At 41.1% G+C, this 27,240-nt stretch overlaps 1 protein-coding gene across 6 annotated transcripts in view; it reads right to left on the bottom strand.

Annotated features, from left to right (window-relative positions):
• The window catches only part of IL15 (interleukin 15), a 182,693-nt gene that overhangs the window by 62,017 nt on the left and 93,436 nt on the right, over positions 1–27,240 (bottom strand). Inside the window, exon 1 of one of the 6 annotated variants that reach the window (XM_033402482.2) lies at positions 21,144–21,283. The exons of 4 other annotated variants lie outside the window; for them this stretch is intronic. The gene's annotated coding sequence lies outside the window, so the exon portion shown is untranslated. Of the gene's footprint in view, positions 1–21,143; positions 21,284–27,240 lie in introns of those variants that run through there. One more of the 6 variants, XM_033402472.2, reaches the window with a different exon arrangement.

Raw genomic sequence — 27,240 nt, 5'->3', positions numbered from 1 at the left:
ACTTGCTGGCTGGGCCTGGATTGTGGGGCACTCAGAAAACTGTCAACATAATTGCATAAGCCCATACCCTGAGTCCAAGTAATTGCTCTTTCCATCACTACTACCAGACAGTGAGGCACCAACAGCAAGAGACTGGGAAGGATCCTTTGGAAACAAGGTATCGGAAGAGTGGAGAGTTGTGGAGCTGTTAAATCCAGAGGCAACAGTAAAGGGTCTTCAACCTGAAGGGTGCCCCAACCAACACATTTGGAGAACCACAGCTACAGCCAAGGGCTTTGTCTTTTGGCTGATAATACTAGGCTAACAATGATCTCAACTGAAGAAAGATAAACGTATAGGGAAGAATATATAGTGGGAACTCCATAAAAGAGTGACAAAGACTGGAAAAAAGTAAGCCAGATGGGGAAAGCCTACTGGAACAGATAAGAATTTAAACCAGAATTTTTTAAAATAGTAAATTCCCTGTAGAACAGTAAGAAGTATTTTGGAAACATGAATCAGGAGGAAGAAATGATGAAGAAATAACTGGGTATAATAAATATTTTAAAAATAAGTGATAAAGTAAGGAATTAAGTAAATAGCTTGAATGCCAGAATGAATACTGCTGGACAGTGAAAGAATGAGCTACACGGTTAGATCAGGCACTGTCCTCAAAGGCTTCAGGGACAAACGACTAGAAGGGGAAAATGAAGGAAGACTCAAACGACATAGAGGATGAAAGCAGAAATTTCAACTTCTATCCACTTGTGGTCTGGCAAAAAAAAGGGGGGAGGGCATAAATGAGAAAATAATCATCAGAATTTTTCTAAAATTGCAAATATAAGACCTCAAAATAAAGAAGACAATAGAGTGGCAAAGAACATAAATTAAAAACAAACCCAGACTCAGTTGGGAATATTTTAGTGGCATTCAAGAACAGTCAGGCCAAGCAGAAACTTCAGAAATATTCATTAGCGTGAAAGTGGACAAAGTTCAGACAGACATCAGGTCCTTGAAAGAAACAACAGATGCAAGAAGACAGTGGAGCAGAGACCCTACAATGTTGAAGAAAAATAACCTTGTAGCTAGAATTAAATATCCAGGGAAACCATTATTTAAATGTGCAGACAAAATTAATATAGCCACAGGCATATGATATCTCTGAAGAATTCACCCTTCATTGATCCTGTTTGAAATAGTTTTTGGAGGAAGCAGAAAGATATAGGAAGCAAAGATAAGTAAAGAACTTAAGAGTCTACTATTGTTTAAATAAGCAAAACAAATAAAGCACTTAGAATACTGCTTAGCACGCAGTAAGTACTCAGTGAAAATGAGCTGTTACTCTTATCTCTGTCTTCAGTACGCTTAAATAGTTGCATAGAAACCAATATCCTCATCGTTTCTCAAGACGAAAGAAAATGCTGTTTAAAGTTCTATGTTAAGGGGAAGGTCTTCAAGATGGTGGAGGAGTAAGACATGGAGATCACCTTCCTCTCCACAAATACATCAAAAATACATCTACATGTGGAACAACTCCTACAGAACACCTACTGAATGCTGGCAGAAGACCTCAGACCTCTCAAAAGGCAAGAAACCCCCCACGTACCTGGGTAGTGCAAAAGAAAAAAGAAAAAACAGAGACAAAAGAACAGGGGTGGGACCTGCACCAGCGGGAGGGAGCTGTGAGGGAGGAAAGGTTTTCACACACTAGGAAGCCCCTTCGCAGGCGGAGACTGCGGGTGGCGGAGGGGGGAAGCTTCGGAGCCACGGAGGAGAGCACAGCAACAGGGGTGCAGAGGGCAACGTAGAGAGATTCCTGCACAGAGGATTGGTGTCGACCAGCACTCACCAGCCTGAGAGGCTTGTCTGCTCACCCGCCGGGGCGGGTCGGGGCTGGGAGCTGAGGCTCCGGCTTTGGCTTCGTAGTTCAAATCCCAGGGAGAGGACTGGGGTTGGCTGCGTGAACACAGCCTGAAGGCGGGTAGTGCAACACAGCTAGCCGGGAGGGAGACTGGGAAGAATTCTGCACCTGCCTAAGAGTTAAGGGACCATTGTTTTGGGGTGCACGAGGAGAGGGAATTCAGAGCACAGACTAAACAAGCTCCAGAGAAGGGCGCAGGCCGTGGCTATCAGCGCGGACACCAGAGACGGGCTTGAAACGCTAAGGCTGCTACTGCAGCCACAAAGAAGCCTGTGTGCGAGCACAGGTCACTCTCCACACCTCTGCTCCCGGGAGCCTGTGCAGCCCGCCACTGCCAGGGTCCCATGATCCAGGGACAACTGCCCCAGGAGAACACACAACGTGCCTCAGGTTGGTGCAATGTCACGCCGGCCTCTGCCACTGCAGGCTCACCCCACATTCTGTACCCCTCCCTCTCCCTGGCCAGAATAAGCCAGAGCCCCCGAATCAGCGGCTCCTTTAACCCCGTCCTGTCTGGGCGAGGAACAGACAACAGAGGGCGACCTACATGCAGAGGCGGGGCCAAATCCAAAGCTGAACCCCGGGAGCTGTGCGAACAAAGAAGAGAAAGGGAAATCTCTCCCAGCAGCCTCAAGAGCAGTGGATTAAATCTCCACAATCAACCTGATGTACCCTGCATCTATGGAATACCTGAATAGACAACGAATCATCCCAAAACAGAGGCAGTGGACTTTGGGAACAACTGTAGACTTGGGGTTTGCTGTATGAGACTGACAAGTTTCTGAATTTTATGTTTATCTTAGTATAGTTTTTAGCACTTGTTATCATTGGTGGATTTGTTTATTGGTTTGGTTGTGCCCTTTTTTTAATTACTTAAAAAAAATTTATTTTCATAATTTTTTTATTTTAATAACTTTATTTAATTTATTAATTAATTTATCCCTTTTCTTCAGAGCCGTGTGGCTGACAGGGTATTGGTGCTCCGGCTGGGTGTCAGGCCTGAGCCTCTGAGGTGGGAGAGCTGAGTTCAGGACATTGGAACAAGAGAGAACACCCGGCCCCACGTAATATCAATCAGTGAGAGATCTCCCAGAGATTGTCAATGCGAAGACCCAGCTCCAATCAATGACCATCAGGCTTCAGTGCTGGATACCCTATGCCAAACAACTAGCAAGACAGGAACACAACCCCATCCATTAGCACAGAGACTGCCTAAAACCATAATAACTTCATAGACACCCCAAAACACACCACCAGACGTGGTCCTGTACACAAGAAAGACAAGAACCAGCCACATCCACCAGAACACAGGCACCAGTCCCCTCCACCAGGAAGCCTACACAACCCACTAAATCAACCTTACCCACTACGTGCAGACACCAAAAACAATGGGAACTAAAAACCAGCAGGCTGCGAAAAGGAGATCCCAAACACAGTAAGTTAAACAAAATGAGAAGACAGAGAAATACACAACAGATGAAGGAGCAAGGTAAAAACCCACCAGACCAAACAAATGAAGAGGAAATAGGTAGTCTACCTGAAAAAGAATTCAGGGTAATGATAGTAAAGATGATCCAAAACCTTGGAAATAGAATGGAGAAAATAAAAGAAACATTTAACCATGACCTAGAAGAACTAAACAGCAAACAAACAATGATGAACACAATAAATGAAATTAAAAATCCTCTAGAAGGGACCCATAGCAGAATAACTGAGACAGAAGAACGGATAAGTGACCTGGAAGATAAAATACTAGAAATAACTGCTGCAGAGCAGAATAAAGAATGAAAAGAATTGAGGAGAGTCTCAGAGACCTCTGTGACAGCATTGAATGCATCAACATTCAAATTATAGGGGTAACAGAAGAGGAAGAGAGAAAGAAATGGACTGAGAAAACATTTGAAGAGATTATACGTGAAAACTTCCCTAATGTGTGAAACGAAATAATCAATCAAGTCCAGGAAATGCAGAGAGTCCCATACAGGATAAATCCAAGGAGAAACATGCCAACACACATATTAATCAAACTGTCAAAAATTAAATACAAAGAAAAAATATTAAAAGCAGCAAGGGAAAAGCAACAAATAACATACAACAGAATCCCCATAAGGTTAACAGCTGATCTTTCAGCAGAAACTCTCCAATCCAGAAGGGAGTGGCAGGACATATTTAAAGTGATGAAAGAGAAAAACCTACAACCAAGATTACTCTACGCAGAAAGGATCTCATTCATATTTGACAGAGAAATTAAAACCTTTACAGACAAGAAAATGTTAAGAGAATTCAGCACCAGCAAACCAGCTTTGCAACAAATGCTAAAGGAACTTCCCTAGGTGGGAAAAACAAGAGAAGGAAAGGACCTACAAAAACAAACCCAAAACAATTAAGAAAATGGTCATAAGAACATACATATAGATAATTACCAACAATGTAAATGGATTAAATGCTCCAACCAAAAGACACAGACTGGCTGAATGGATGTAAAAACAAGACCCATATATATGCTGTATACAAAGACCCACTTCAGACCTAGGGACACATACAGACTGAAAGTGAGGGGATAGAGAAAGATATTCCATGCAAATGGAAATCAAAAGAAAGCTGGAGTAGTAATTCTCATATCAGACAAAATAGACTTTAAAATAAAGACTTTTACAAGAACAAAGAAGGACACTACATAGTGATCAACGAATCAATCCAAGAAGATATAACAATTGTAAATATTTATGTACCCCATATAGGAGAACCTCAAAACATAAGGCAAACGCTAACAGCCATAAAAGGGGAAATCGACAGTAACACAATAATAGTAGGGGACTTTAACACCCCACTTTCACCAATGGACAGATCATCAAAAATGAAAATCAATAAGGAAACACGAGCTTTAAGTGACATATTAAACAAGATGGACTTAATTGATATTTACAGGACAATCCATCCAAAAACAACAGGATACACTTTCTTCTCAAGTGCTCATGGAACATTCTCCAGGAGAGATCATATCTTGGGTCACAAATCAAGCCTTGGTAAATTTAAGAAAATTGAAATCGGTGGCTTCCCTGGTGGCACAGTGGTTGAGAATCTGCCTGCCAATGCAGGGGACACGGGTTCGTGCCCCGGTCTGGGAAGATCCCACATGACATGGAATGGCTAGGCCCATGAGCCATGGCCGCTGAGCCTGTGTGTCCAGAGCCTGTGCTCTGCAACGAGAGAGGCCACAACAGTGAGAGGCCCGTGTACTACAAAAAAAAAAAATACAAACATATGGAGGCTAAACAATACACTACTAAATAACCAAGAGATCACTGAAGAAATCAATGAGGAAATCAAAAAATACCTAGAAACAAATGACAGTCAAAACAAGATGACCCAAAACCTATGGGATGAAGCAGAAGCAGTTCTAAGAGGGAAGTTTATAGCAATACAATCCTACCACAAGAAACAAGAAACATCTCAAATAAACAACCTAACCTTACACCTAAAGCAATTAGAGAAAGAAGAACAAAAAAACCCAAAAGTTAGCAGAAGGAAAGAAATCATAAAGTTCAGATCAGAAATAATGAAAAAGAAATGAAGGAAACAATAGCAAAGATAAATAAAACTAAAAGCTGGTTCTTTGAGAAAATAAACAAAACTGATAAACCGTTAGCCAGAATCATCATTGAGGAAAAAAGGGAAAAGACTGAAATTGACAGAATTAGAAATGAAAAAGGAGAAGTAACAACTGACACTGCAGATACACAAAGGATCATGAGAGATTATGACAAGCAACTATATGCCAATAAAATGGACCACCTGGAAGAAATGGACAAATTCTTAGAAAAGCACAACCTTCAAGACTGAACCAGGAAGAAAAAGAAAATATGAACAGACCACTCACAAGCACTGAAATTGAAACTGTGACTAAAAATCTTCCAACAAACAAAAGCCCAGGACCAGATGGCTTCACAGGTGAATTCTATCAAACATTTAGAGAAGAGAAAACACCTATCCTTCTCAAACTCTTCCAAAATATAGCAGAGGGAGGAACACTCCCAAACTCATTCTACAAGGTCACCATCTCCCTGATACCAAAAACAGACAAAGATGTCACAAAAAAAGAAAATTAAAGGCCAATATCACTGATGAACATAGATGCAAAAATCCTCAACAAAATACTAGCAAACAGAATCCAACAGCACATTAAAAGGATCATACACCATGATCAAGTGGGGTTTATCCCAGGAATGCAAGGAATTTGAATATATGCAAATCAATCAAAGTGATACACCATATTAACAAACTGAAGGATAAAAACCATAGGATAATCTCAATAGATGCAGGAAAAGCTTCAGACAAAATTCAACACCCATTTATGATAAAAAGTCTCCAGAAAGTGGGCACAGAGGGAACCCACCTCAACATAATAAAGGCCATATACAGCAACCCCACAGCCAACATTGTTCTCAATGGTTAAAAAACCACTTCCACTAAGATCAGGAACAGGACAAGGTTGACCATTCTCACCACTATTATTCAACATAGTTTTGGAAGTTTTAGCCACAGCAATCAAGAAGAAAAAGAAATAAAAGGAATCTAAATCAGAAAAGAAGTAGTAAAGCTGTCACTGTTTGCAGATGACATGATACTCTACGTAGAGAATCCTAAAGATGCTACCAGAAAACTACAAGAGCTAATCAATGAATCTGGTAAAGTAGCAGGATACAAAATTAATGCACAGAAATCTCTTGCATTCCTATACACTAATGATAAAAAACCTGAAAGAGAAATTAAGGAAACACTCCCATTTACCATTGCAACTAGAAGAGTAAAATACCTGGGAATAAACCTACCTAAGGAGACAAAAGACCTGTATGGAGAAAGCTATAAGACCCTGATGAAAGAAATTAAAGATGATACAAATAGATGGACAGATATACCATGTTCTTGGATTGGAAGAATCAACATTGTGAAAATGACTCTACCACCCAAAGCAATCTACAGATTCAATGCAATCCCTATCAAACTACCACTGGCATCTTTCACAGAACTAGAACAAAAAATTGCATAATTTGTATGGAAACACAAAGGACCCCAAATAGCCAAAGCAATCTTGAGAAAGAAAAACGGAGCTGGAGGAATCAGGCTCCCTGACTTCAGACTATACTACAAAGCTACAGTAATGAAGACAGTACGGTACTGGCACAAAAACAGAAATATAGATAAATGGAACAGGATAGAAAGCCCAGAGATAAACCCAAGCACATATGGTCAACTTATCTTTGATAAAGGAGGCAAGAATATACAATGGAGAAAAGACAGCCTCTTCAATAAGTGGTGCTGGGAAAACTGGACAGCTACATGTAAAAGAATGAAATTAGAACACTCCCTAACACCATACACAAAAATAAACTCAAAATGGATTAAGGACCTAAATGTGAGGCCAGACACTATCAAACTCTTAGAGGAAAACATAGGCAGAATACTGTATGACATAAATCACAGCAAGATCCTTTTTGACCCACCTCCTAGAGACATGGAAATAAAAACAAAAATAAACAAATGGGACCTAATGAAACTTAAAAGCTTTTGCACAGCAAAGGAAACCATAAACAAGATGAAAAGACAACTCTCAGAATGGGAGAAAATATTTGCAAATGAAGCAACTGACAGATTAATCTCCAAAATATACAAGCAGCTCATGCAGCTCAATATCAAAAAAAAACCAAACAACCCAATCCAAAAATGGGCAGAAGACCTAAACAGACATTTCTCCAAAGAAGATATACAGAATGCCAACAAACACATGAAAGGATGCTTAACATCACTAATTATTAGAGAAATGCAAATCAGAACTACAATGAGGTATCACTTCACCCCTGTCAGGATGGCCATCGTCAGAAAATCTACAAACAATAAATGCTGGAGATGGTGTGGAGAAAAGGGAGCCCTCTTGCACTGTTGGTGGCAATGTAACTTGATACAGCCACTATGGAGAACAGAGGAGTTTCCTTAAAAAACTAAAAAAAGAACTACCATATGACCCAGCAATCCCACTACTGGGCATATACCCTTAGAAAACCATAATTCAAAAAGAGTCATATACCACAATGTTCATTGCAGCACTATTTACAATAGCCAGGACATGGAAGGAACCTAAGTGTCCATCAACAGATGAATGGATAAAGAAGCTGTGGCACATATATACAATGGAATATTACTCAGCCAAAAAATGATATGAAATTGAGTTACTTGTAGTGAGGTGGATGGACTTAGAGTCTGTCATACAGAGTGAAGTTAAGTCACAAAGAGAAAAACAAATACCATATGCTAACACATATATATGAAATCTAAAAAAAAAAAAAAAAGGTTCTGAAGAACCTAGGGGCAGGACAGGAATAAAGAGACATACGCAGACATAGAGAATGGACTTGAGGACATGGGGAGGGGGAGGGGTAAGCTGGGACGAAGTGAGAGAGTGGCATTGACATATATACACTACCAAATGTAAAATAGATAGTGGGAAGCAGCCGCATAGCACAAGGAGATCAGCTCCGTGTTTTTTGACCATCTAGAGGGGTGGGATAGGGAAGGTGGGAGGGAGACACAAGAGGGAAGATATATGGGGATATATGTATACTTGTAGCTGATTCACTTTGTTATACAGCAGAAACTAACACAACTTTGTAAAGTAATTATACCTCAATAAAGATGCTAAAAAAAAAAAAAGAAATAGAGAGATTGGGTTTCTCAGTCAGAAGTGAATCATGTTTGGAAGTGATTGTGAAATTAAATGAGTGATTGAAAATGTACGAACTCTAGATAGAGGCAAATGAAGTGATACTTAATGGAGCATGGTTCCAGAGGAGATGAGAAAGTTTGGAATTAAAAGCACATGTGTTCGACATATACACACTACTATATATATAATAGATAACTAATAATGACCTACTGTAGAGCACTGGGAAGTCTTCTCAATACTCTGTAATGTCCTATATGGGAAAAGAATCTAAAAAAATTGGATATATGTATATGTATATCCGATTCACTTTGCTGTACAGCAGGAACTAACAAAACACTGTAAATAAACTATACTCCAATAAAAATTTAAAAAAAAAGAAAAAGTTCTATGTTAAGTATGATGTTTACCAGAGATTTTTTAGTAGGAATCATTCATTCATTCATTTATTCATGCATTTATTTGGATGATCCCATCTAATCTTATCAAGCTCTTATTTAAGAGCTTGATAATAACTTTTTCTGCATGCCTTAAGATCATATTGATAGATTTTCTAATATTGGGCCATCCAAACAAGCTTTAAGTGAACTCTGTTTGATGGTGGTGTCTTCCTGCTGTGCTGAGTACTTTACTATTGTGTTATGTTAGCTAACATTTTATTTAGTGTTGAAAAATGCTATTCATTTTTTGTTACTCTTCTGCCTGCCTGGCCATCTTGCTGAACTCGCTTACTAGTCTTCGTAGTTTGTTAATATTCACAGCTTTCATTTATAAACAATGGTAATTTTTATCTCCTCCCTTTTAATCTTTATGCCTCTTATTAGTTTTTCCAGTGACACAGCACCCGCTAGGTGAAGAGTGCAGGCTCTGCAGAGAGACCTGGGTTCAAACTCTAATTCCACCTCACGGTGGAGCCTGGCCAAGGCACGTAAACTCTTGCTGCTTCAGTTTCGTCACCTGAAAAGTGGTGAGGAAAACATCTCACAGAGCTTGGGAGGGTTACACAGGTGAAAGTGCTTGGCATGTGGCTGACAGTAAATGCTAACCACAGTCCTTCTTCTGTATCCACCAGCTTCAAAGACCCTAATGGATACCAGCATCTGCAGATGCTCAAGTCCCTTATATGAAATGATATAGTATTTGCATATGACCTACACTCATCCTCCGATATACTTTGAACCATCTATAGTTTACTTACAATACCTAACACAATGTAAACGTTATGTAAATAGTTGCCAGTGAGTAGCAAATTCAAGTTTTACTTTATGGAACCTTCTAGAATTTTTTTTTTCCCCAAATATTTTCAATCTGCAGTCCGTTGATCCCGAGGATGCAGAGCCCGTGGATACGGTGGGCCAACTGTATTGAAATATTTACTAAATGAAATTAAGAATGGGAGATACCTAATCCAATCTTGGAGGCTTAGGGGAAATATTCCCAGAGAAAACAATGTCAAAATAACACCTCTGGATCAGGTAGGTGGGTCAGGAGGAAGAGTGAGGAAAAGACATTGGATGAAATAGTCCCAATGAGGGACGTGCACGTCCGTACGTTTAGCGATGAAAGAAAGCATGGTCTCTTTAGAGCATGGACAGTTGTATACTGGGTACCTCAGTTCTTCGTGCACAGATATTCATTGCTCCACTAGATAGTAAGTCTCTAAAAGGAATCATGTTTGGTGCATGTTTTTACCCCTCACAGCGCTTGGCAGAGAGCCATGTACAGGGAACGTGCTCAGTAAATCATAAACATCTGCCAATGACTGGGAGAGCTTCCGGTCTGTCGTTAGCCTCCCTGATTCAAAACCATCGCCAGAAGCCAATGCTTTGTGAACTGCAGAAGCTGAGGAATGTGCCTTAGAGGTCAAAGTGCAGAAGAGAAATACCTCAATATCAAATCTAATAAGCCATCAGAAAACCACATGTCTGAAGTTTGAGAAGTCCTGCACGAAGCAATGAGAAGGATCTTGCTTTCTAGGCATAGAGTCGAAAGATATGAAATATAGATTTTTTTTTTTAATTTGACATTTGGAATTACTGCAAATTTTAAAGTGACAATGTTGTTATGACTGCATATTTGTTATCTTGGATTCTCAGGAAAAAAGACACCAAATAAATTAAATATTAACAATACTACAATTTTTACAAAATTCCTCTCATCTTTTTTGTACTTTCGAATTTTTTTTTTTCAAAATACTTAGCAAATACTGTTGAAGTAGGAAGACGAAAGGATTTCTATTTGAAGGAATTTAGAAAACAGGGTGTGGTTTGCTTCTACTTCCTTTCTTTAATTGAAGCATTTACTTTGCAATTTATAAAATTATTCTTTCAAATAATAAAACTGGCAAAAAAACCCTATTAAACAACCTATTTCTTTTCTCAGTTCTAAAAACCTCATATTAATCTAAGAAGCTCATCTGTATCATCTAAAAATGAGTGTAAGGATTCTATCTGTAGCCTGGCCCAAATCAGACTCTCAGGAAGTTCTATTTCCCTTCCTGATACTGACAATAAAGCATATGCTGGGACATTCCAACAGTTATGTGATCACTAGTGACTTATTTCCAGTCAAACTCCTTTTCTCAGAACCTGATATTACTTGACCCCCTCAGCAATATGTGATAGATTACTGACAACAAAAATAACATTATTAAAGCTCTACTGTGTACCAAGCAAGTGCTTGGCACACAAGGACACAGTGTTTCCCAAACTTCAGCCCCTCCAACTCCATCACAATTCTTGTCATCCTTTGTACCACCTGTATCATTTACTTGAGGAGAGGGGCAATGTGAGTACGAGTCAATATAGAAAATACTGCAGGTACTTAGAGAAGTATCCATCAGTGGGGGCAGAACAGAGGAGAGGCGTGATCAATATTTCCAGGTGGCTAGAGAGGAGGTAAAGTTGAGGTTTTGCCGAGAGAACTTCATGGAGCAAGGGACTCGTAGAGAGAACACATGGGTGGTTGGTTGCCAGAGGTGGGGGGCAAAATGCATGCAGGGGGTCAAAAGGTACAAACTTGTAGTTATAATACAAATAAGTCGTGGGGATGTAATGCATGATGACAGCATGATGACTCTGGGTAACAGTACTACAGTGCATATCTGAAAGTTGCTAAGAGAATAAATCTTAAAAGTTCTCAGCATAAGAAAAAAATTATAACTATCTATGGTGACACACGTTAACTAAACTTACGGTGGTGATCATTTTGTCCTATACACAAGTGTTGGATCATTATGTTGTACACCTGAAACTCACATGACGCTTTATGTCAATTATACCTCAATTAAAAAAAGAAAAGAAAAGATGTGGGTGTAAGAAGAGGCATATGGCGAATATAAAATCCATCATGAGAGGAGCAGACAGAGTGCGCAGGACAGGCAAGCAAAGGCTAGAAAGTGTGAAAAGCCTAACGTTCTCTTTAGAAGACCTGGAAACTGGCCAACGCTTTCCTGAAGACATTGCCTGAACATTTCCTCTTCCAGAGTGCGCAGCTCAGTAACAGACACTCTGGTCTTCGTATGACCCCAAACCTTCTTTACATACTTTTGCCTCCTGGGGAAACATTCCGACAGTCAATGGCTTCAGTCAATAATTCTTGACTATTAACCCATAAACTAAAATCTCTTGTACTAACAGCTCACGCGATCTTCAGTGCAGTACTTCTGATGACTTGCAGGACATTTTCGGCTTTACGTTCCACTGTTATCTCAATCTTGAGCTTTCCACAGTGAAGCGCATCCATTTCCCTGCCTCACCCCCGTGTTTTATTTCACTTTTGAGGAGGTCCCTGGATAAGCTTACTATATACCGTAGTTGTCACACAGTATATAGCAAAGGCATTATGTCACTCTCTTAGTCTGCTCTGCTAGGGCTGCTGTAACAGAATACCAGAGAGTGGATGACTCACACGTCAGAAATTTATCTTCTCACATTCTGGAGGCTGGAAGTACAAGAGCAAAGTGCTGGAAGGGTCAGTAACGACTTTCTTCCTAGTCTGCAGACAGCCACCTTCTCACTACGTCTGCACATGGCCTTTCCTCTGTACGTGTCAACTCCTGGAGTCTCTTCCTCTTCTAATAAAGACAGCAGTCCTACTGGATTAGGGCTCCACTCTTATGACCTCGTATACCAGAGTTACCTCCTGAGAGTCCCGTCTCCAAATACAGTCACACTGGGGGTTGAGCTTCAATATATGGATTTGGTGGGGAGAGGGAGAGACACAAGTCAGTCTATAAAAATGACCTGTCCAAAAACTGAAAAAAATCTTAATTCCAAACACATCCGACCCTAAGAGTTTTGGATAGGGTAGTGTAAACCTGGCAGTACGGCAAGTAGTTGTGGGCGTCTGGAGGAGAGTTTAAGCCGAGAATGCTGGTGGGAATGCAACACGAAGTACACCAGTCAGGGAAAGCCTCCCTGCAAAGAGGGTATTTGAGCCAGGACCCCATGAGGTAAGGGACTGGGCCACATCTGAGAGAAAACAGTCTAAGCAGGGGGAACAGCAAGTTCAAAGACACGGAGACAAGAACAGAGCAGTATGGGTGATGAATAGAAAGGCTGTCGGTGTGACTGAAGCCCTGAGCTAAGGGAGGAAGAGCAGATGAGGCAGCAGAGGTACGAATCACCGAGGGCCTTACTGACCACTGTAATGGAATTTGGCTTTTATTGAAGTAAAATGAGATGGCAATAGAGGGTTGTGAATAGAGGAGTGGCGTAACTGGATCAATGCTTTAGCAGGACCACAACGTGTGACAGATAATCTTCAAGATGGTGGCCACCAATCAATGCCTTCTTTCCATGAACAAGCATAACATACTACCCAGCAAGAGGCTGAGTCTATGTCCTCTCCTCTTGAATCTGAGATGGCCTCCTGCCTTGCTTTTTGCAATAAAATGAGACAAATGTGACAGTCTGGGAATTCCAGGCCCAGGCCTTCAGAGCATCTGCAGTTCCTGCTTCCCTTTTATAGAAGCTGGATACTATGTAAGGAGTCTAACAACCCTGAGACCACCATGTGAGTAATCCCAATCTAGCCATGGGGAAAAGCCAAGTGGAGAAGCATGAAGGAACCCAGCCAACAGCCAGGACTGAGGCTCCACATATGACCCAATTTCTTAAACAATCTCAGACAGTCCTTTGGCGTCATACCAGCTGAGACCACAGACATTCTGGCATAGAGACAAGTCATGGCCACTGGGTCCTGTCCAAACTTCTAATCTTGGAACTTTAAACAAATAAAATCACTTTGATTTTACACTCCTAAATTTGGGGGCTAGTTATTTACATAGCAATTAGTAATTGACACTGAAATTGATATAAGATCAGGTGATAGGTAGACACCTGGGGAGTACATAGCAAGGACACTCACTGTTAGTGAGGCGAGAAAGGCAGTGATGAAATTATTATTAGAGGCTGGAGAGAGGGCAACTCACGTTGCACAGTTGCCTGCAATAATATGGAAGAAAGAAAACGTATCTAATAAACTTGTGGACCTGGCTAAGAAAATTTCTGAATGTGATCATTGGCTTCCTTTTGCAGCCTAGGATTAATTGCAGGAAGAGAAAGAGGAACATTCAAGCTGAATTTAGAAGAAATCATTCAACCCAGGACTTGCTAGGTTGGAAAACTAAACTTACTGTCATTCTTGTCTCTCGAGACAACACAAGATTCTCAAAGAAAGAAGTAGTCTTAGGGTAAAGATCAAATCCAGGGCCTATTAGTACAATGGACTCTCAGGTTAAAGATCAAATCAAGTATGTGGCTGGAAGACGCCTCATTAAATCTAGAATGGATTTAAAGTGGCACCTCATAGACCCTATCAGTGAGACAAAGGTGTTTCTAAAGGCCTTGAAGGCTTTTCCTACAGCATTCTGACTCACAGCCAGAGTAAACCGGAGTCTGTCTCACGAGTTTTCTGGGTATGTCTTTTCCAATGGAGTGAACCTCAATAAAGTTTACAGGAAGCCCCCAAGGTTTATAAGAAAATGGTACCCTCCCCCCCACCAAAAAAAAAGCCCCACCAGCTAAACAAAAAAGAAGGACACACAAAAAAGTCTCTAGATCCCTAACTCACCATGAGCAGGAAGCACCCTGCTCAACTGCTATAGCAAGAGCTATTTCTTACGGAAAAGGAAGAATCAAAGGAGGAGCCTTTAACTTCACAGCCAGCCCAGCTGAGGTTCCAGATGCACAAATGAAGAAACCTTCTTGGGTGTTTCATCCCCAGCAGGCTTAGAGGAACTGACCAGCTGCATGTAGCCCAGACTGCAGCATCATGACAAATAACAAATTTTTGTTTTTTAAGCCACTGCATTCTGGAGTGGTTTTTGTTTGTTTGTTTTGTGGTTTTGTTTGTTGGTTTAATGCAGATAAGTAAGAACAGATAACTGAAATCTTCTTGGGGTGGGGGTGGGGGGAGGGACAAGTAGAGCAACAGAGAGACCACCTCTTGCCACGATACCATGAGACATGATTAACGGTGGCCTGGGCCCATGTGGCAGCAGTGAAGATGGTAAGCAGGTCAGATGTGGGATCTATCTTGGAGGCACAGCTGAATGATTTAGCAGATTAAATGTGGGGTGTGAGAAAACAAGAATTATCTATGCAGCTACAAGAATGGATCTGTGAGATGAAGAAGACAGTGGGAGAAGCAGTTTTGGGGGTTAAGTCAGGAATCCAGTGAGAACTAGATATCCAATCAGAGATGGTGAAGAGGCTTCTATGTATGAGTCTGGAGTTCAGAGAAAAGTCATGACTCCAGACATGCATTTATGAATCACCACTTGGGAAGGTGTCAAAAGCCATGAGATTGAGATCACCAAGGGATTGAGCACAGCCAGAGAAAAGGTCACGAACTGAGCCCACAGATGCCTACATTTAGAGGTTAAGAAAGCAAGGAACTGGCAGAAGAGACTGCAATAGGTGCTGGTGAGGAAAAAGGACAATAAGGAGAGGGGATGGCCTGGAAGCCAAATGAAGAACTTTCTAGTTCTGCTGACAGGGCACCTAGGAAGAGAACCCAGCACTAATCACTGGATTTAACATGGGTTCTTAGTGCCTTTGACAAGTGCATTTTTCATACAATAGTGGGGATGACAGCCTGGCTGGGTCAAGAGAGGATGAGAAGAGAGACCCTGGAGACAGAATAGGGTTGACTTTGAAAGTTGTCCTATAAAATGGGGACAGAAAAACCAGGTGGTAGCTGGAGAGAAACATGAAGTCAACAGAGACTTTTTGTTTTTTGTTTCTAATGGGAGAAATTATAGCATGCCTGCATGGTAATGGGAAAGACTCGTTAGACAGAGAAGAAAATTGATGATGAATTAAAAAAAAAAAAGAAAAATTATTAGAACTGTGTCCTTGAGCAGATAATAGGAATGAGACTACATCCCTGAATGAGTGCAATAGATTTCTGGCTGGTTTCCTCAGCTCCAATTTGTTCTTTTCTTCAATAAATCCTAGCCCAGACTTATTTTCCTAAGATAGTGTTTTTATTATAACGTTCCAGCGATGTGTTTTGCTGTGTTACTTAGGTTTCCTACCTGCTTTTGCATGCCTCTGCTTAGCTGTCAAATTGTCCAGTGATCACTGAGGTCAATACAAGTCAACTATGTGTCCAGCCCCTGGCTGGGGACACGGGACACACTGTCCTGTCTTTATTCAAAATGTAAGTGTAGAGACAGGCGCATAAGAAGATGAATTTACAGAGAGAAAAGCTATTATAAGGGAATGTAGACAGCACCAAATAAATTCGTATCAGGGAGAGAATAATTCTGCCTGGGCTTTGTGAGTAGGACATTCGAAGGCTGACAAGGAGTGACAAGGAATACAGCAAGTGTGTCTAGAGCGCAGAGCAGGTATGACTGGAGATGAGGGGGCAAAGGCTGTCCAAGACCGACTGGAACTTACTCTTCACTCCTTTCAGTGGGAAGCATCTATCGCAGCCACACTCCCTTCTTTACTGCCCCCCCGCCACCCCAGGCGTGAACACATATACTTTCTTTTAAGCACAGTGAACCATGGCAGTCCAGAAACCACGGGCAGGGGATGGGGATGAGGCTGAACTAGATCAGAGCTCTTCGAAGTGAGGGACGGGCACTCCTGGGGAACCCCCATGACTTTCCAAGGTCTGTATGACCACAGGGAGCTCTAAAGAAATGAATTTCCAGACCCACTACTTCCTTGGGTGCCCCTTTGTGTAAGTGATATGCCTGAAATGTGCCTGAGGCAAAGCAGATTTCTAGCAAGTTCTCTTCCCCCCCCCCCGCTTCCTCTTTCATAATGATGCTTCTCCCATTTTACGAAAGAAAGGTGGACCTCTCCCCCATCCAGAATCCTACCATGCGCCTTGCCTGTCCAAGGTACCAAATACAGGGCCAAGTGGAAAAACTGATATTAGAGATACCTTCTTTAGTCAAAGCAGTGATATCCACACTACCCACCTCTACGCTGATATCATTTCCAATGTAGTTTAGTTTTATGCTAATAAGTACTTATCAAAAGTGAATGCGGGGTGCTTCCGTGGTGGCACAATGGTTAAGAATCCGCCTTCCAATGCAGGAGACACGGGTTCGATCCCTGGTCCAGGAAGATCCCACATGCCACGGAGCAACTAAGCCCGTGCGCCACAACTACTGAGCCCGTGTGCCACACCTACTGAAGCCCACGCACCTAGAGCCCGTGCTCCGCAACAAGAGAAGCCACCGCAATGAGAAGCCCTTGCACCACAATGAAGAGTAGCCCCTGCTCGCCGCAACTACAGAAAGCCTGCACGCAGCAACAAAGACCCAACGCAGCCAAAAAAAAAAAGATAAAGAAAAGTGAATGGGATAGTTTGGTTAATTGTGTACTAATAATATTTAAAATAATATAATGAATAATTTTAACAATATAGTTATTTATTTTAGAAAATGAAATCTCACTGTATATGCTTATTTTTGGTGCTGAGGAGTAAGGAGAGCAAAAAAGTTGGGAAAATATATTGTAAAATATCTAACTAAGACGTTCAATTAAAAAATATTATTTGAAAATGCTGGCAGTCAGGGCTAACAGTTTGCCAAGGGTACAGCTAACCCTTGAACAACAGCAGGGTCAGGGGCGCCAACACTGCGCTCAGTGGAAAATCCGCTGTAATTTTCAGCAGGCCCTGGGTACCGCAGTCCTTCCGTATCCGTGGTTCTGCATCACAGATTCAACCAACCACGGATCCTGTAACACCACAGCATTTACGGTAAAAAAAAAAAAGCCTTGTATAAGTGGACCTCGCAGTTCAAACTCCTGTTGTTCAAGGGTCAACATAGTTCCTGTCCCAGATTTTTATCCAAAGGCATGTAAGCAGGAGGCCCAGTAAGGAGACTTCAGTGATACAGAGATCACTGACTATGTCACTGGGCTCGTGTGTCATGACCTTAGAGTCTCCCCACCCCCAACCTTACAGCCCTAATATTTTCCTCTTCTGGGATCATTTTCGGTTTCAATTCCTTTACTTGACAAAATACTTTCTGTCACTCTCCTTCAGCATCTGGAAAAGAAACAACTTAGAATATGATCACCTACTATAGGCATTGACTTTTTTTTACTCCTTCTCATGTGGTCTATATATAATCCTCTGCTTCTAAAAATGACCTGCCAGGCACCACTAGATTTGCAGCGGGATAAAACACTGGAAGATATGTGTGTATACATACTCTGCCTCCAGATAGAAATTGTGTACAAATACTATCGTTGAAATGAACAGAGATCAAAGAGCCTCTTATTTCCTATTTCTGATTCCGGCACTGAATAACTTTTTTTTAAAAAAAGTGTAACATTCCCTGACATGTAGCAAGTTAATAAATAATCATAAATATATATGAAATTGATTATAGTTAGTAACATTACCATTAAATAGGAGTAAACACTATGAGCAAAACCCACAAATGTTCTCTCAACTTTCCTATGGAATTTTTCCATCCAATCCATAAAATAGGATAGCAGCCAACAACACATAAGCGATGCTCGGCCTCAGCAGTCTCATGAAGTAATCTGTAATCGCTGGGTAAATAAATCAAAGCACTAATACTGAGTTAAAAACAGGAGTTGGCTTCTTGCCAACCCTCAGACCATAAAATCTTCTGAAAAGGGGACTTCCGGAATAGTTGACTACACCACTTCCACTGTGATATGTGAGTCTTCTGATCACTCCCTGAATCCCAGCCTTTTACTTGGATGGATGGATATATAGGTAGATAGAAAGATAGATAGAAAGATAGATAGATAGATAGATACAGACATATCGATCAATCCACATTTGCCTATTTGCCAAGCTCTACCAGCAAAAACTATGTACACTGGACAAATGTTTTCATTCAGGAACCATAAAAAAATTTTTCTCCAAGGAACCAAACACATATAGACACTCATGTGAATATCATTTGCTCATAAAGATAATCTTTAAATATATAATTAATAAGGTCAATTATACAAGTACCATATAAGCATTAATTTTAAATGAATGTTCCATCATTATAGCACTCCGCATTAAAATGAAATAGTGGTTGATTGTCACTGTCAAACTGTGGGAACTATTTCTATGGAAATAATATCACCCTTCATAAATATCGGTGCTCTTAAATCTGTCTGGGTTCAAACCCTGGCTCTACCACTTTCTCACTCTGTGACTTTGGGAAAGTTATTTAATTACTACTCTATGCTCCAATTTCTTCAGTTATAAAATACAGTCCCTACATCACATAAGTTTATTATGATATTTTTTTAAAAATAAACACATACTTGGAACAACATCCAGTACATAATAAGAATTCAACAAGTGTTAGCTATGATTCATATTATTTCCCATAGTCAAGCTGTGGACCTAAAACAGTACTCTCTGTATTGTCATTAACTAACCTTCAAAAGAATAGTTACATAATGAATACAGCTAAACAGTAAACTCTAAGCAAGATAGGAAGAAAGGGCAGTTTTCTAAGTTTTAAAATGCTTTAAAAACTGTTAGGGTTCGAGACTCATTTAAAAAACTCCTTAGAGTTATGGCTATTTTCCTCAGAAAAAATCCCCTTTACACAACATTTCAGAGCTTCATTCACCGCCTTCCTGAAATCCACCCAGAGCCAGCAAACCTGAGATGGAGAACCTTCTAGGATTTAAAATTCTTCAATTATCAAACTCTATTTCAATAAACTTTAGACCACTGCTTTCTCCCATCCTTCAAAGAAGTTTATAAACATGTATTGCACTGACAAACATTATGTCCTGTGATACGGCTGTTGACATTTACATATTAATTTCATGGATTTAAACAGAAAGCATCAAATTGTTTTTCTTAAACCCACTGGTAACCTGTAGGAAAATCCTAATTCCAGAAATTGTAGCTTCAAATCAGGTTCTGGAGTTCCCACTCCAAATTAGCAGAGAACAGTGAACCCAAAAGTATGGGAACACTGCCTACCAAAAGTCCAGCGGCCAACCTAACCCCTCTGTCACTCTGTCATAGAGCAGATGATACTGCTGGAAAGGCTGTTCTGAGTCTGACCAAAACTTTGACAGGAGAAAACAGAGGAAGAAATACAAGGGTGTGCCATTAAAACACAACCAGAACAAACCTTCAGAACTTTGTAAACTTCTTAACTTTATTAAGTAAAACTTTAAATTTTTTCATCACTTTTTAAATCTAAAATGGCTATTGCTTTGTCTTCAGTCCTTTCCTTTCTATATCCTTGTGTTCTTCCCTTTGTATCTCCTCCCTCTGTCTATCATGCCCACCACACTGCTTTTTAATAAAAATGACAGGAGTTTAATGTATATTGTACCCTGATGCTTTCCATAGAACAGTCCACCTCTGCACAGCAGGATGCTGTAACCACCTAGATCTGATCTGTTTATTCAATCAAGTCAAAGAAGCCTCTAGAAGCCCACTGACAAGATAAGAATGCCTATCAGTTACAAGGAGATACCATTACCAGTGTCATAACATTAGACTGTAGCTTTTAAAAACATAATGGAGATAGCTAGTGACAACCATTTCACTTCCAGTTTCTAAACTTCTGACTCACCCTGTTTAAGAATCTGTTATAAGCAACACTGAAGAATTAATCTTGCCTTACATATACTTCGAAAATAACAAAGTTTTAAATGCATAGAAATTCAAGTTAAATTCAATATATTATAAGCTAAATTCAAACACATTGTATACACTTGCAAGAGTCTCAATAACACCTGACAAAATTAACTGGATTTTCATTTAAAGCCACTTTGAATAAGGATTTCACGGCAGTACAAGTCTCCTGCATTTCTTCCAAGTTTCTAGCACTGATTTTCTGGAAATAATATAAACGGAGGCCTGATTGTCAAACGGTAACCATTCTTGCAGATTCCTCTCCCAAGGAAGGTTAAGTGTCCTGATCAAAGCAGAGGAGGGTAATTTGACTGACTAAGATAGAGTCAGACGTGCTGGGCTCACACTCAAGTTGGCACCAGCCGGCGGGGAGTTTGGGAGGGGGCAGGGAAGAAGCGGGAGCTGCGGTACCTTTCTTGAACTTTCTGAGCTCGATGAGGTGCAGAACTCAGCGCTCTGTGCCGCCGGACCTCGCTTTCTCCGAACCCCGCAGCTGGGCTGGGCTGGCCAGGCGCGCGTCCCTCGCCCTCCGCCTGCCGGTGCGGAGTCGGTGGAGCCGACGGCGGAGCCGAGCGGGGACCCGCTAGTGGACGAGCAATCTGTGCTCGGCTGGAAGCGGAGGATGGCAAGGAGAACCCGCGACGGCAATAAAGGGTCAGAAGGGGAAATACCTCCGCGCGGAGCGCCACCGAAAACCGAAGTCGCGGTCAAGCGTTCCCCAAAAGAGGGCGGGGCGGCACGGCCGGTAGCCCGTTGTGGGGAGACGCGTGCGTCCGGCCAGAGCTGGGAGGAGTCCGAGGCGAAGGCTTTCGGGGAGAGTTCCCTCGCCCTTTCAGCCACCAGCACCTCCCCTCCCAAAGCGGAGAAGCCAAGCTCTGTACCTCCATCGAGTCCGGGCTACAGAGTTGCGGGCGGCGGGCAGCGAGGCGGGGCGGGCGCGGTCGTCCGGCTCCCTTCCCGGGCGTCGGGCCTCTGCGGCCAAGAATGAATCAGCTGGGGTTCCCCTGGACGCCTGGAACCCAGGGAGTCCCAACTCCCAACGAAAAGAAAAGTGAAAGAGAAAAGAGGAGAGGCGAATATAAACACCCCCAGCGGAGGCTGAGGGAGCGGAGGGTGGCGGCAGCCCTTGGCCGACTGCCCCAGGTGGCCTGGCTCCCCGCCCCCAGGGAGGTGGCCGCCGCTGCCAAGCCCGGGATCTCAGAACCTGCAGGGCCAGAGGGAGGAGGTCTAGGAGCGCCGGCCCCGCCTCGCAGGGACGCTGGACCGGGACTTGGCCTATCCCTCCTGCGGCACCTGCAGGGAAGGCGCGAGGAGGTGGCCCGGAGTCCACCTGCCGCATCCACGGGCGCCGGGCATGGCACGCCAGGCTGCCCGGGCTGAGACTGAGACCTGGGAGCAGCGCGTGACCAAGTTGGCCAGAGGAAAGGGAAAAATGCGTTGGATCGGACGGAATGGGCGGCTACTCCAGACCTTGACACTCTCCACGGCCTAGAAGAAGGAAGGCCCTGAAGTCCTGCTAGAGAAAACGTGGGAGGAAGGCCCCTGGGCGACTACTTTGTCCAAGGTAGTTGGCACGGAGGGTGAATGAACATGAACGAATGTGCCTATCTGTGGACCACTTTCCCAGCCTAGGGCGTCGTCCAGTGTAAAACATTACAATGGGACCACGTGAAATGTTGTTATTGTAGGATTTTACAGTTAAAAGAAGGAACTGAGTTCTTTGAGGCTAAGTGATCCTTGTGCCTCAGAGCCTGCAGAAATGGTTTCAGTTTTTGGAAGCACTTTGGAGAACCTTGCACACGTGTGAATCACTGAAATTCCCTAATGGAAGGCTGCTAGCCCAAATTTTTCAGTCATGGCACGGAAATAATAAGGCTCCCTGGAGCTTGGTAAAACATTTAACTAACTTTTCTTTGTATTACATACATGTTATAATAAAATTTAAAAATATTTGAAGAGATTTAAATATTAAATGTACATAAAGTTCCACATAAAACCATTTTGCATTTTTATGAAAAAGATGAGCTCTAGATAGTCACGATCAATGAAATAAGTGAGATGAAAATGTAGAAACTTTTTTACAGCCATTCAAATCTTTACCATAGTTGGAAATTATATTTAAAGAAATGAAGCAATCATTCCTTTCTGTGCAAGACAATGTAATGTTGAATTTTCTTGTGATAATGCCAATAATTTCAAATCCAATCAGACTTTTTCATAGCAATACACTGAAGCTCTGATTTGCAGAATGAGGATGCATCCTGAGTGAGATTGGGCTTGCAGCTGGATTGGATTCTGTTGCAACAGATGTAGCAGCCCCAAAGGTAAACTATGTGTATATGTGAATATCGAAATTAATGATGGAGAAGTGGATCTGTGTCTGCACGTCCACTTGAACTGGTCCAGTCCTTCTTGGCTCCCGCAAGATGAGCTCCCATACCTCCTTCAGCCCCATTACAGATGCTGCGTATTCTGTAGCTGGTGGCTGAAGTAGTTGTCCAGATAGTAAGGCCCACCCGTCATTGGCCTCACTTAGCACCAACTAGCAGAGGCAAATATCACTGCCGCCAGAGGTCACATCATTACCTCCCAGATCCTGCTGCACTTGGGCTGCCTAAGAGCACTAGAAAAAGCTGTTCTTAGATGGGGCTCACTAGCCTGGGGGCTCCAGCTGTCCCTGGGGCTGAGAGACATCAGTGTCTGACAGCACACTTTTAACACATGGCCACCATGAATTTTCTGAGCTATTGGAGAAGTTTTCACAAGGCTATGAAACTGATGGGAATTTTCTTCATAGAGCCGAGCTTTAAAGTACAATCTGAAGACATAAGAAGAATAAAATTGGTTTACAGATATTGATCAAGCTTCTAATATATGTAAGTTCTGGAACAAGATGGGCTGAATGATATATAAAGCATTTAGTCAGATTGGGGAGATAAAATAACATAAATGACAAGAAAGTGAAATTGAAACTGCTGATGGCCACAAGAGAGACTTTGCTCAACTACTTGCCTCCCAAGTATGTAAGTCAAATTTGTTTTCGCAATTACCCCCCAAAAAAGTATTTTTGAATTAGTTATATAAATGCCTGTAATTTACTGAGGTTGGGTATTCAGCATAATGTTATTGTTGCACTGCCTCAAACAGAGAAATCTAATGTATGCCACTTGTATTTTCAGTTGCCACAGGCTGTTTGACAAGATATTGAAAATTGCTCACACCAATGAACAAGTAAATTCCACTGTATAAATTAAAAACAAAGACCAAGATTGATGAAATAATTTGAAACTGCCTAAGGGTAACTAATAAAATTACCATGTGGAAAGAAGTAAAAATTAACTAAACCTCACAGAAGTGACCATAATCATTTTTCTTTGAATTAAAAAAATTAACAATAAAATCATAGTTGAATAAATTTTTAATATCTGATTTTTCATTCCAAAGACAATGTTAGCCAATTGGCTAGTTGTCTTTAAAATAAATGTTTTCTTTGGAAACTATGTGGAAGTAGTTGAAAGTTAGCTCATCTGACTTAGTGTTCAAAGTCCATGACTGTGACCTTATCTATAGTTCTCCTAAGGAACAAATCACAGGCCAAGAACAAGCTGATCTTCTGGTCTTTGCAAAACATAGCCCGGGACCTCTGAATTTGCCATTTTGGTTAAAGCCTTACCTCAGTGTTGCTCCTCCCCTCTGTCTTTTTGGTGGTCCTAACAATAGAGGAATACTCTTCCTCTTACAGATTACTTGAGTTTTCAAGAGCTTCTTAAGTTACTGCTTTCTCAGAGGTGCAGCAATACTAGCTACTACTTCTGTAGTTCCTACAGGGTGTGCCCAGGTGCCCACTAAGACAAATATTAGCTCACTAAATCCTCACAACAATGCTATGATATATGAACAACTATTATCTCCATTTTACTGATGGAGAAACTAAGACCCAGAGAAATTTCCCTTGCCTGCAATTCACTTGCAATTGAGTGGCCCCACTGCAAGGCTCTGACCTCAGGCAGTCTAGCTTGAGTCCTCACCCCTGTACTCTGCTACCTCTAAATTGACAACCACCCTCCACAGCTTCTAAAACAAAGAATTCCTGAGAAAAGAAGCCTTTGACTCTTAGGCTCCCTTCACCTAAATGTTGGGACAAATACCATATTCATTAACTGGAAGATACAAAGTTGTTAAGGTGTCAATTCTCCAGATTCCAGGCAATCCCAGCAGGCTTTCTTATACAACTTGATGAGCAGATTCGAACATTGATATGCAAATACAGAGGACCTAGAAGAGGCAAAACACTTTTGAAAAAGAACAGTTTTGGAGGATCTATGCTACCAGATATCAACACTTAATATAAACTTATGAAGACCAAAGCAGTGTGGTAATGGCGTAAAGGTAGACAAATCAAAGGAACAGAATAGAGTACAGAAAACGTTTACACATGCATGGCCAATTCGTTTTAACAATTATGCCAAGGTAAGAGAGTGAAAAGATAATCTTTTCGACCAGTGATATAGGAACAACTGAGCTTTTTAGTGGAAAAAAAAATGTTTATTTCCCTAACAAACATCATTTGTAAAAATTAACACAAATGGTTCATAGACCAAAGTGTAAAAGTTAAAAGTATAAACCTTCCAGAGGAAAGCATAGGATAAAATGCTTTGCAATCTTGAGGTAGGTAAAGATTTCTTAGCACACAAAAAGTACTAACTACTTAATTGGATTTCACCAAATTATAAACTGTTTTTCTCTCTTTAAGGTCCAAAATGACTACCAATACACTAAAAGTTCTAGAGAATCCTGCAATAAAATATCCTGTTTAATATTGTTTGGCTTATTTCTCAAATTTATTCGTCAAAGAACCATTTTGCAGTAGAATACCAGTTAATCTTTAACAGAACTTGTATTCCAGAAAACGCACTTGCAAAGTGCTATTGAAGACACATTACTTTCTTCTGGAATAAACTCCATTAATTGAAGGAAAGGAGCCAAAACAGCCAAATAATTATTTTTGCCATGGAATATGCTCTGTGTTTGATTCACTAACATTTTAGTACAGTGCTTTTAATGTTTAGGAGTTATAAACATTCCTCTATGGCAATAAACATTATTTTAAAATGATGTTTTATGAAATAATTGTACAACTTAATTAACTATTCACCTACTAAGAGTCATTTACAACTTGATTTTTTATTAAATTTAAAATTTTAAATTTTTATTAAATTTAAATTTTATTTTTTATTAAAAAGTCCTCATATAAAATATTACTGGAGAATCTGAAATGTAAACTTAAGTCTCACTTACTCTGGTTAAATGAGTCTAAAAAACATTATTGCCAGGAGTGGCTTTAGTCATACAAAATCTTACAAAGGGAATTTCCTGGTAGTCCACTGGTGAGGACTCCACACTTTCACCACGGGGGGCCTGGGTTCGATCCCTGGTCTGGGAACTAAGATCCCACAAGCCATGTGTGTGGCCAAAAAAACAAAACAAAACAAAAAAAACTTGGGCAGAGGGAAACTAGATGATTCAAACCTTGTGATATATGCAATAACGGCAGAGCTCAAAACAGATACCTGAAGGGGATTAGAATTTGCCACCCCAAAATAGGCCTCTTTGGCATAAGGATTATCTTGAGCAGGTTATTTATAAGAAACAGCACACACAGAAAAAGCTCTGAAAACCAAGTAGCTATCCCTTTATAAGAGAAATACACATTTATAAGGGAAATCTCAATTTTAAGGGTGTCTCTTCACTGTACCAGGAAGCAGAGGAGGACCAATTCTCTAGAAACACTTAACAGTGGAGAAGGCAGGGACTTAAATCTGTGTAACCATCATACCCTTGTTAAATCTGTATAACCATCATACCCTTGTTAAATCTGTATAACCATCACACCCTTGTTTATTGTGATTTTCCTGGTCACTGCCCATAACTGGCCTTCCCGCCTACAAGACCTGCCTCATCATTCTTTTGTCTTTAGCTGGAAATGATATTTAAGGTGGTGGCTGGGCAATTTCAGAGAGTTATTCAGTTTTCTTGGGCATCTCCCATGTATACAGGAGGTATACATATTACTAAACTTCTGCCCTTAAAAAGTAAAGACAGAAGAAGAAAGAAGAACTACAATCCTGCAGCCTGTGGAACAAAAACCACATTCACAGAAAGATAGACAAGATGAAAAGACAGACCTATGTACCAGATGAAGGAACACAATAAAACCCCAGAAAAACAACTAAATGAAGTGGAGATAGGAAACCTTCCAGAAAAAGAATTCAGAATAATGAGAGTGAAGATGATCCAGGACCTCGGAAAAAGAATGGAGGCAAATATCGAGAAGATGCAAGAAATGTTTAACAAAGATCTAGAAGAATTAAAGAACAAACAAACAGAGATGAACAACACAATAACTGAATGAAAAATAAACTAGAAGGAATCAGTAGCAGAATAACTGAGGCAGAAGAACAGAAAAGTGACCTGGAAGACAGAATGGTGAAATTCACTGCTGTGGAAG

This window comes from Orcinus orca, chromosome 4 (genome assembly GCF_937001465.1).
Source record: "Orcinus orca chromosome 4, mOrcOrc1.1, whole genome shotgun sequence".
Taxonomy (NCBI): Eukaryota; Metazoa; Chordata; class Mammalia; order Artiodactyla; family Delphinidae; genus Orcinus; species Orcinus orca.
The sequence above is the reverse complement of the archived record's forward strand: the minus strand, read 5'-3'. Positions and strand labels throughout refer to the sequence as shown.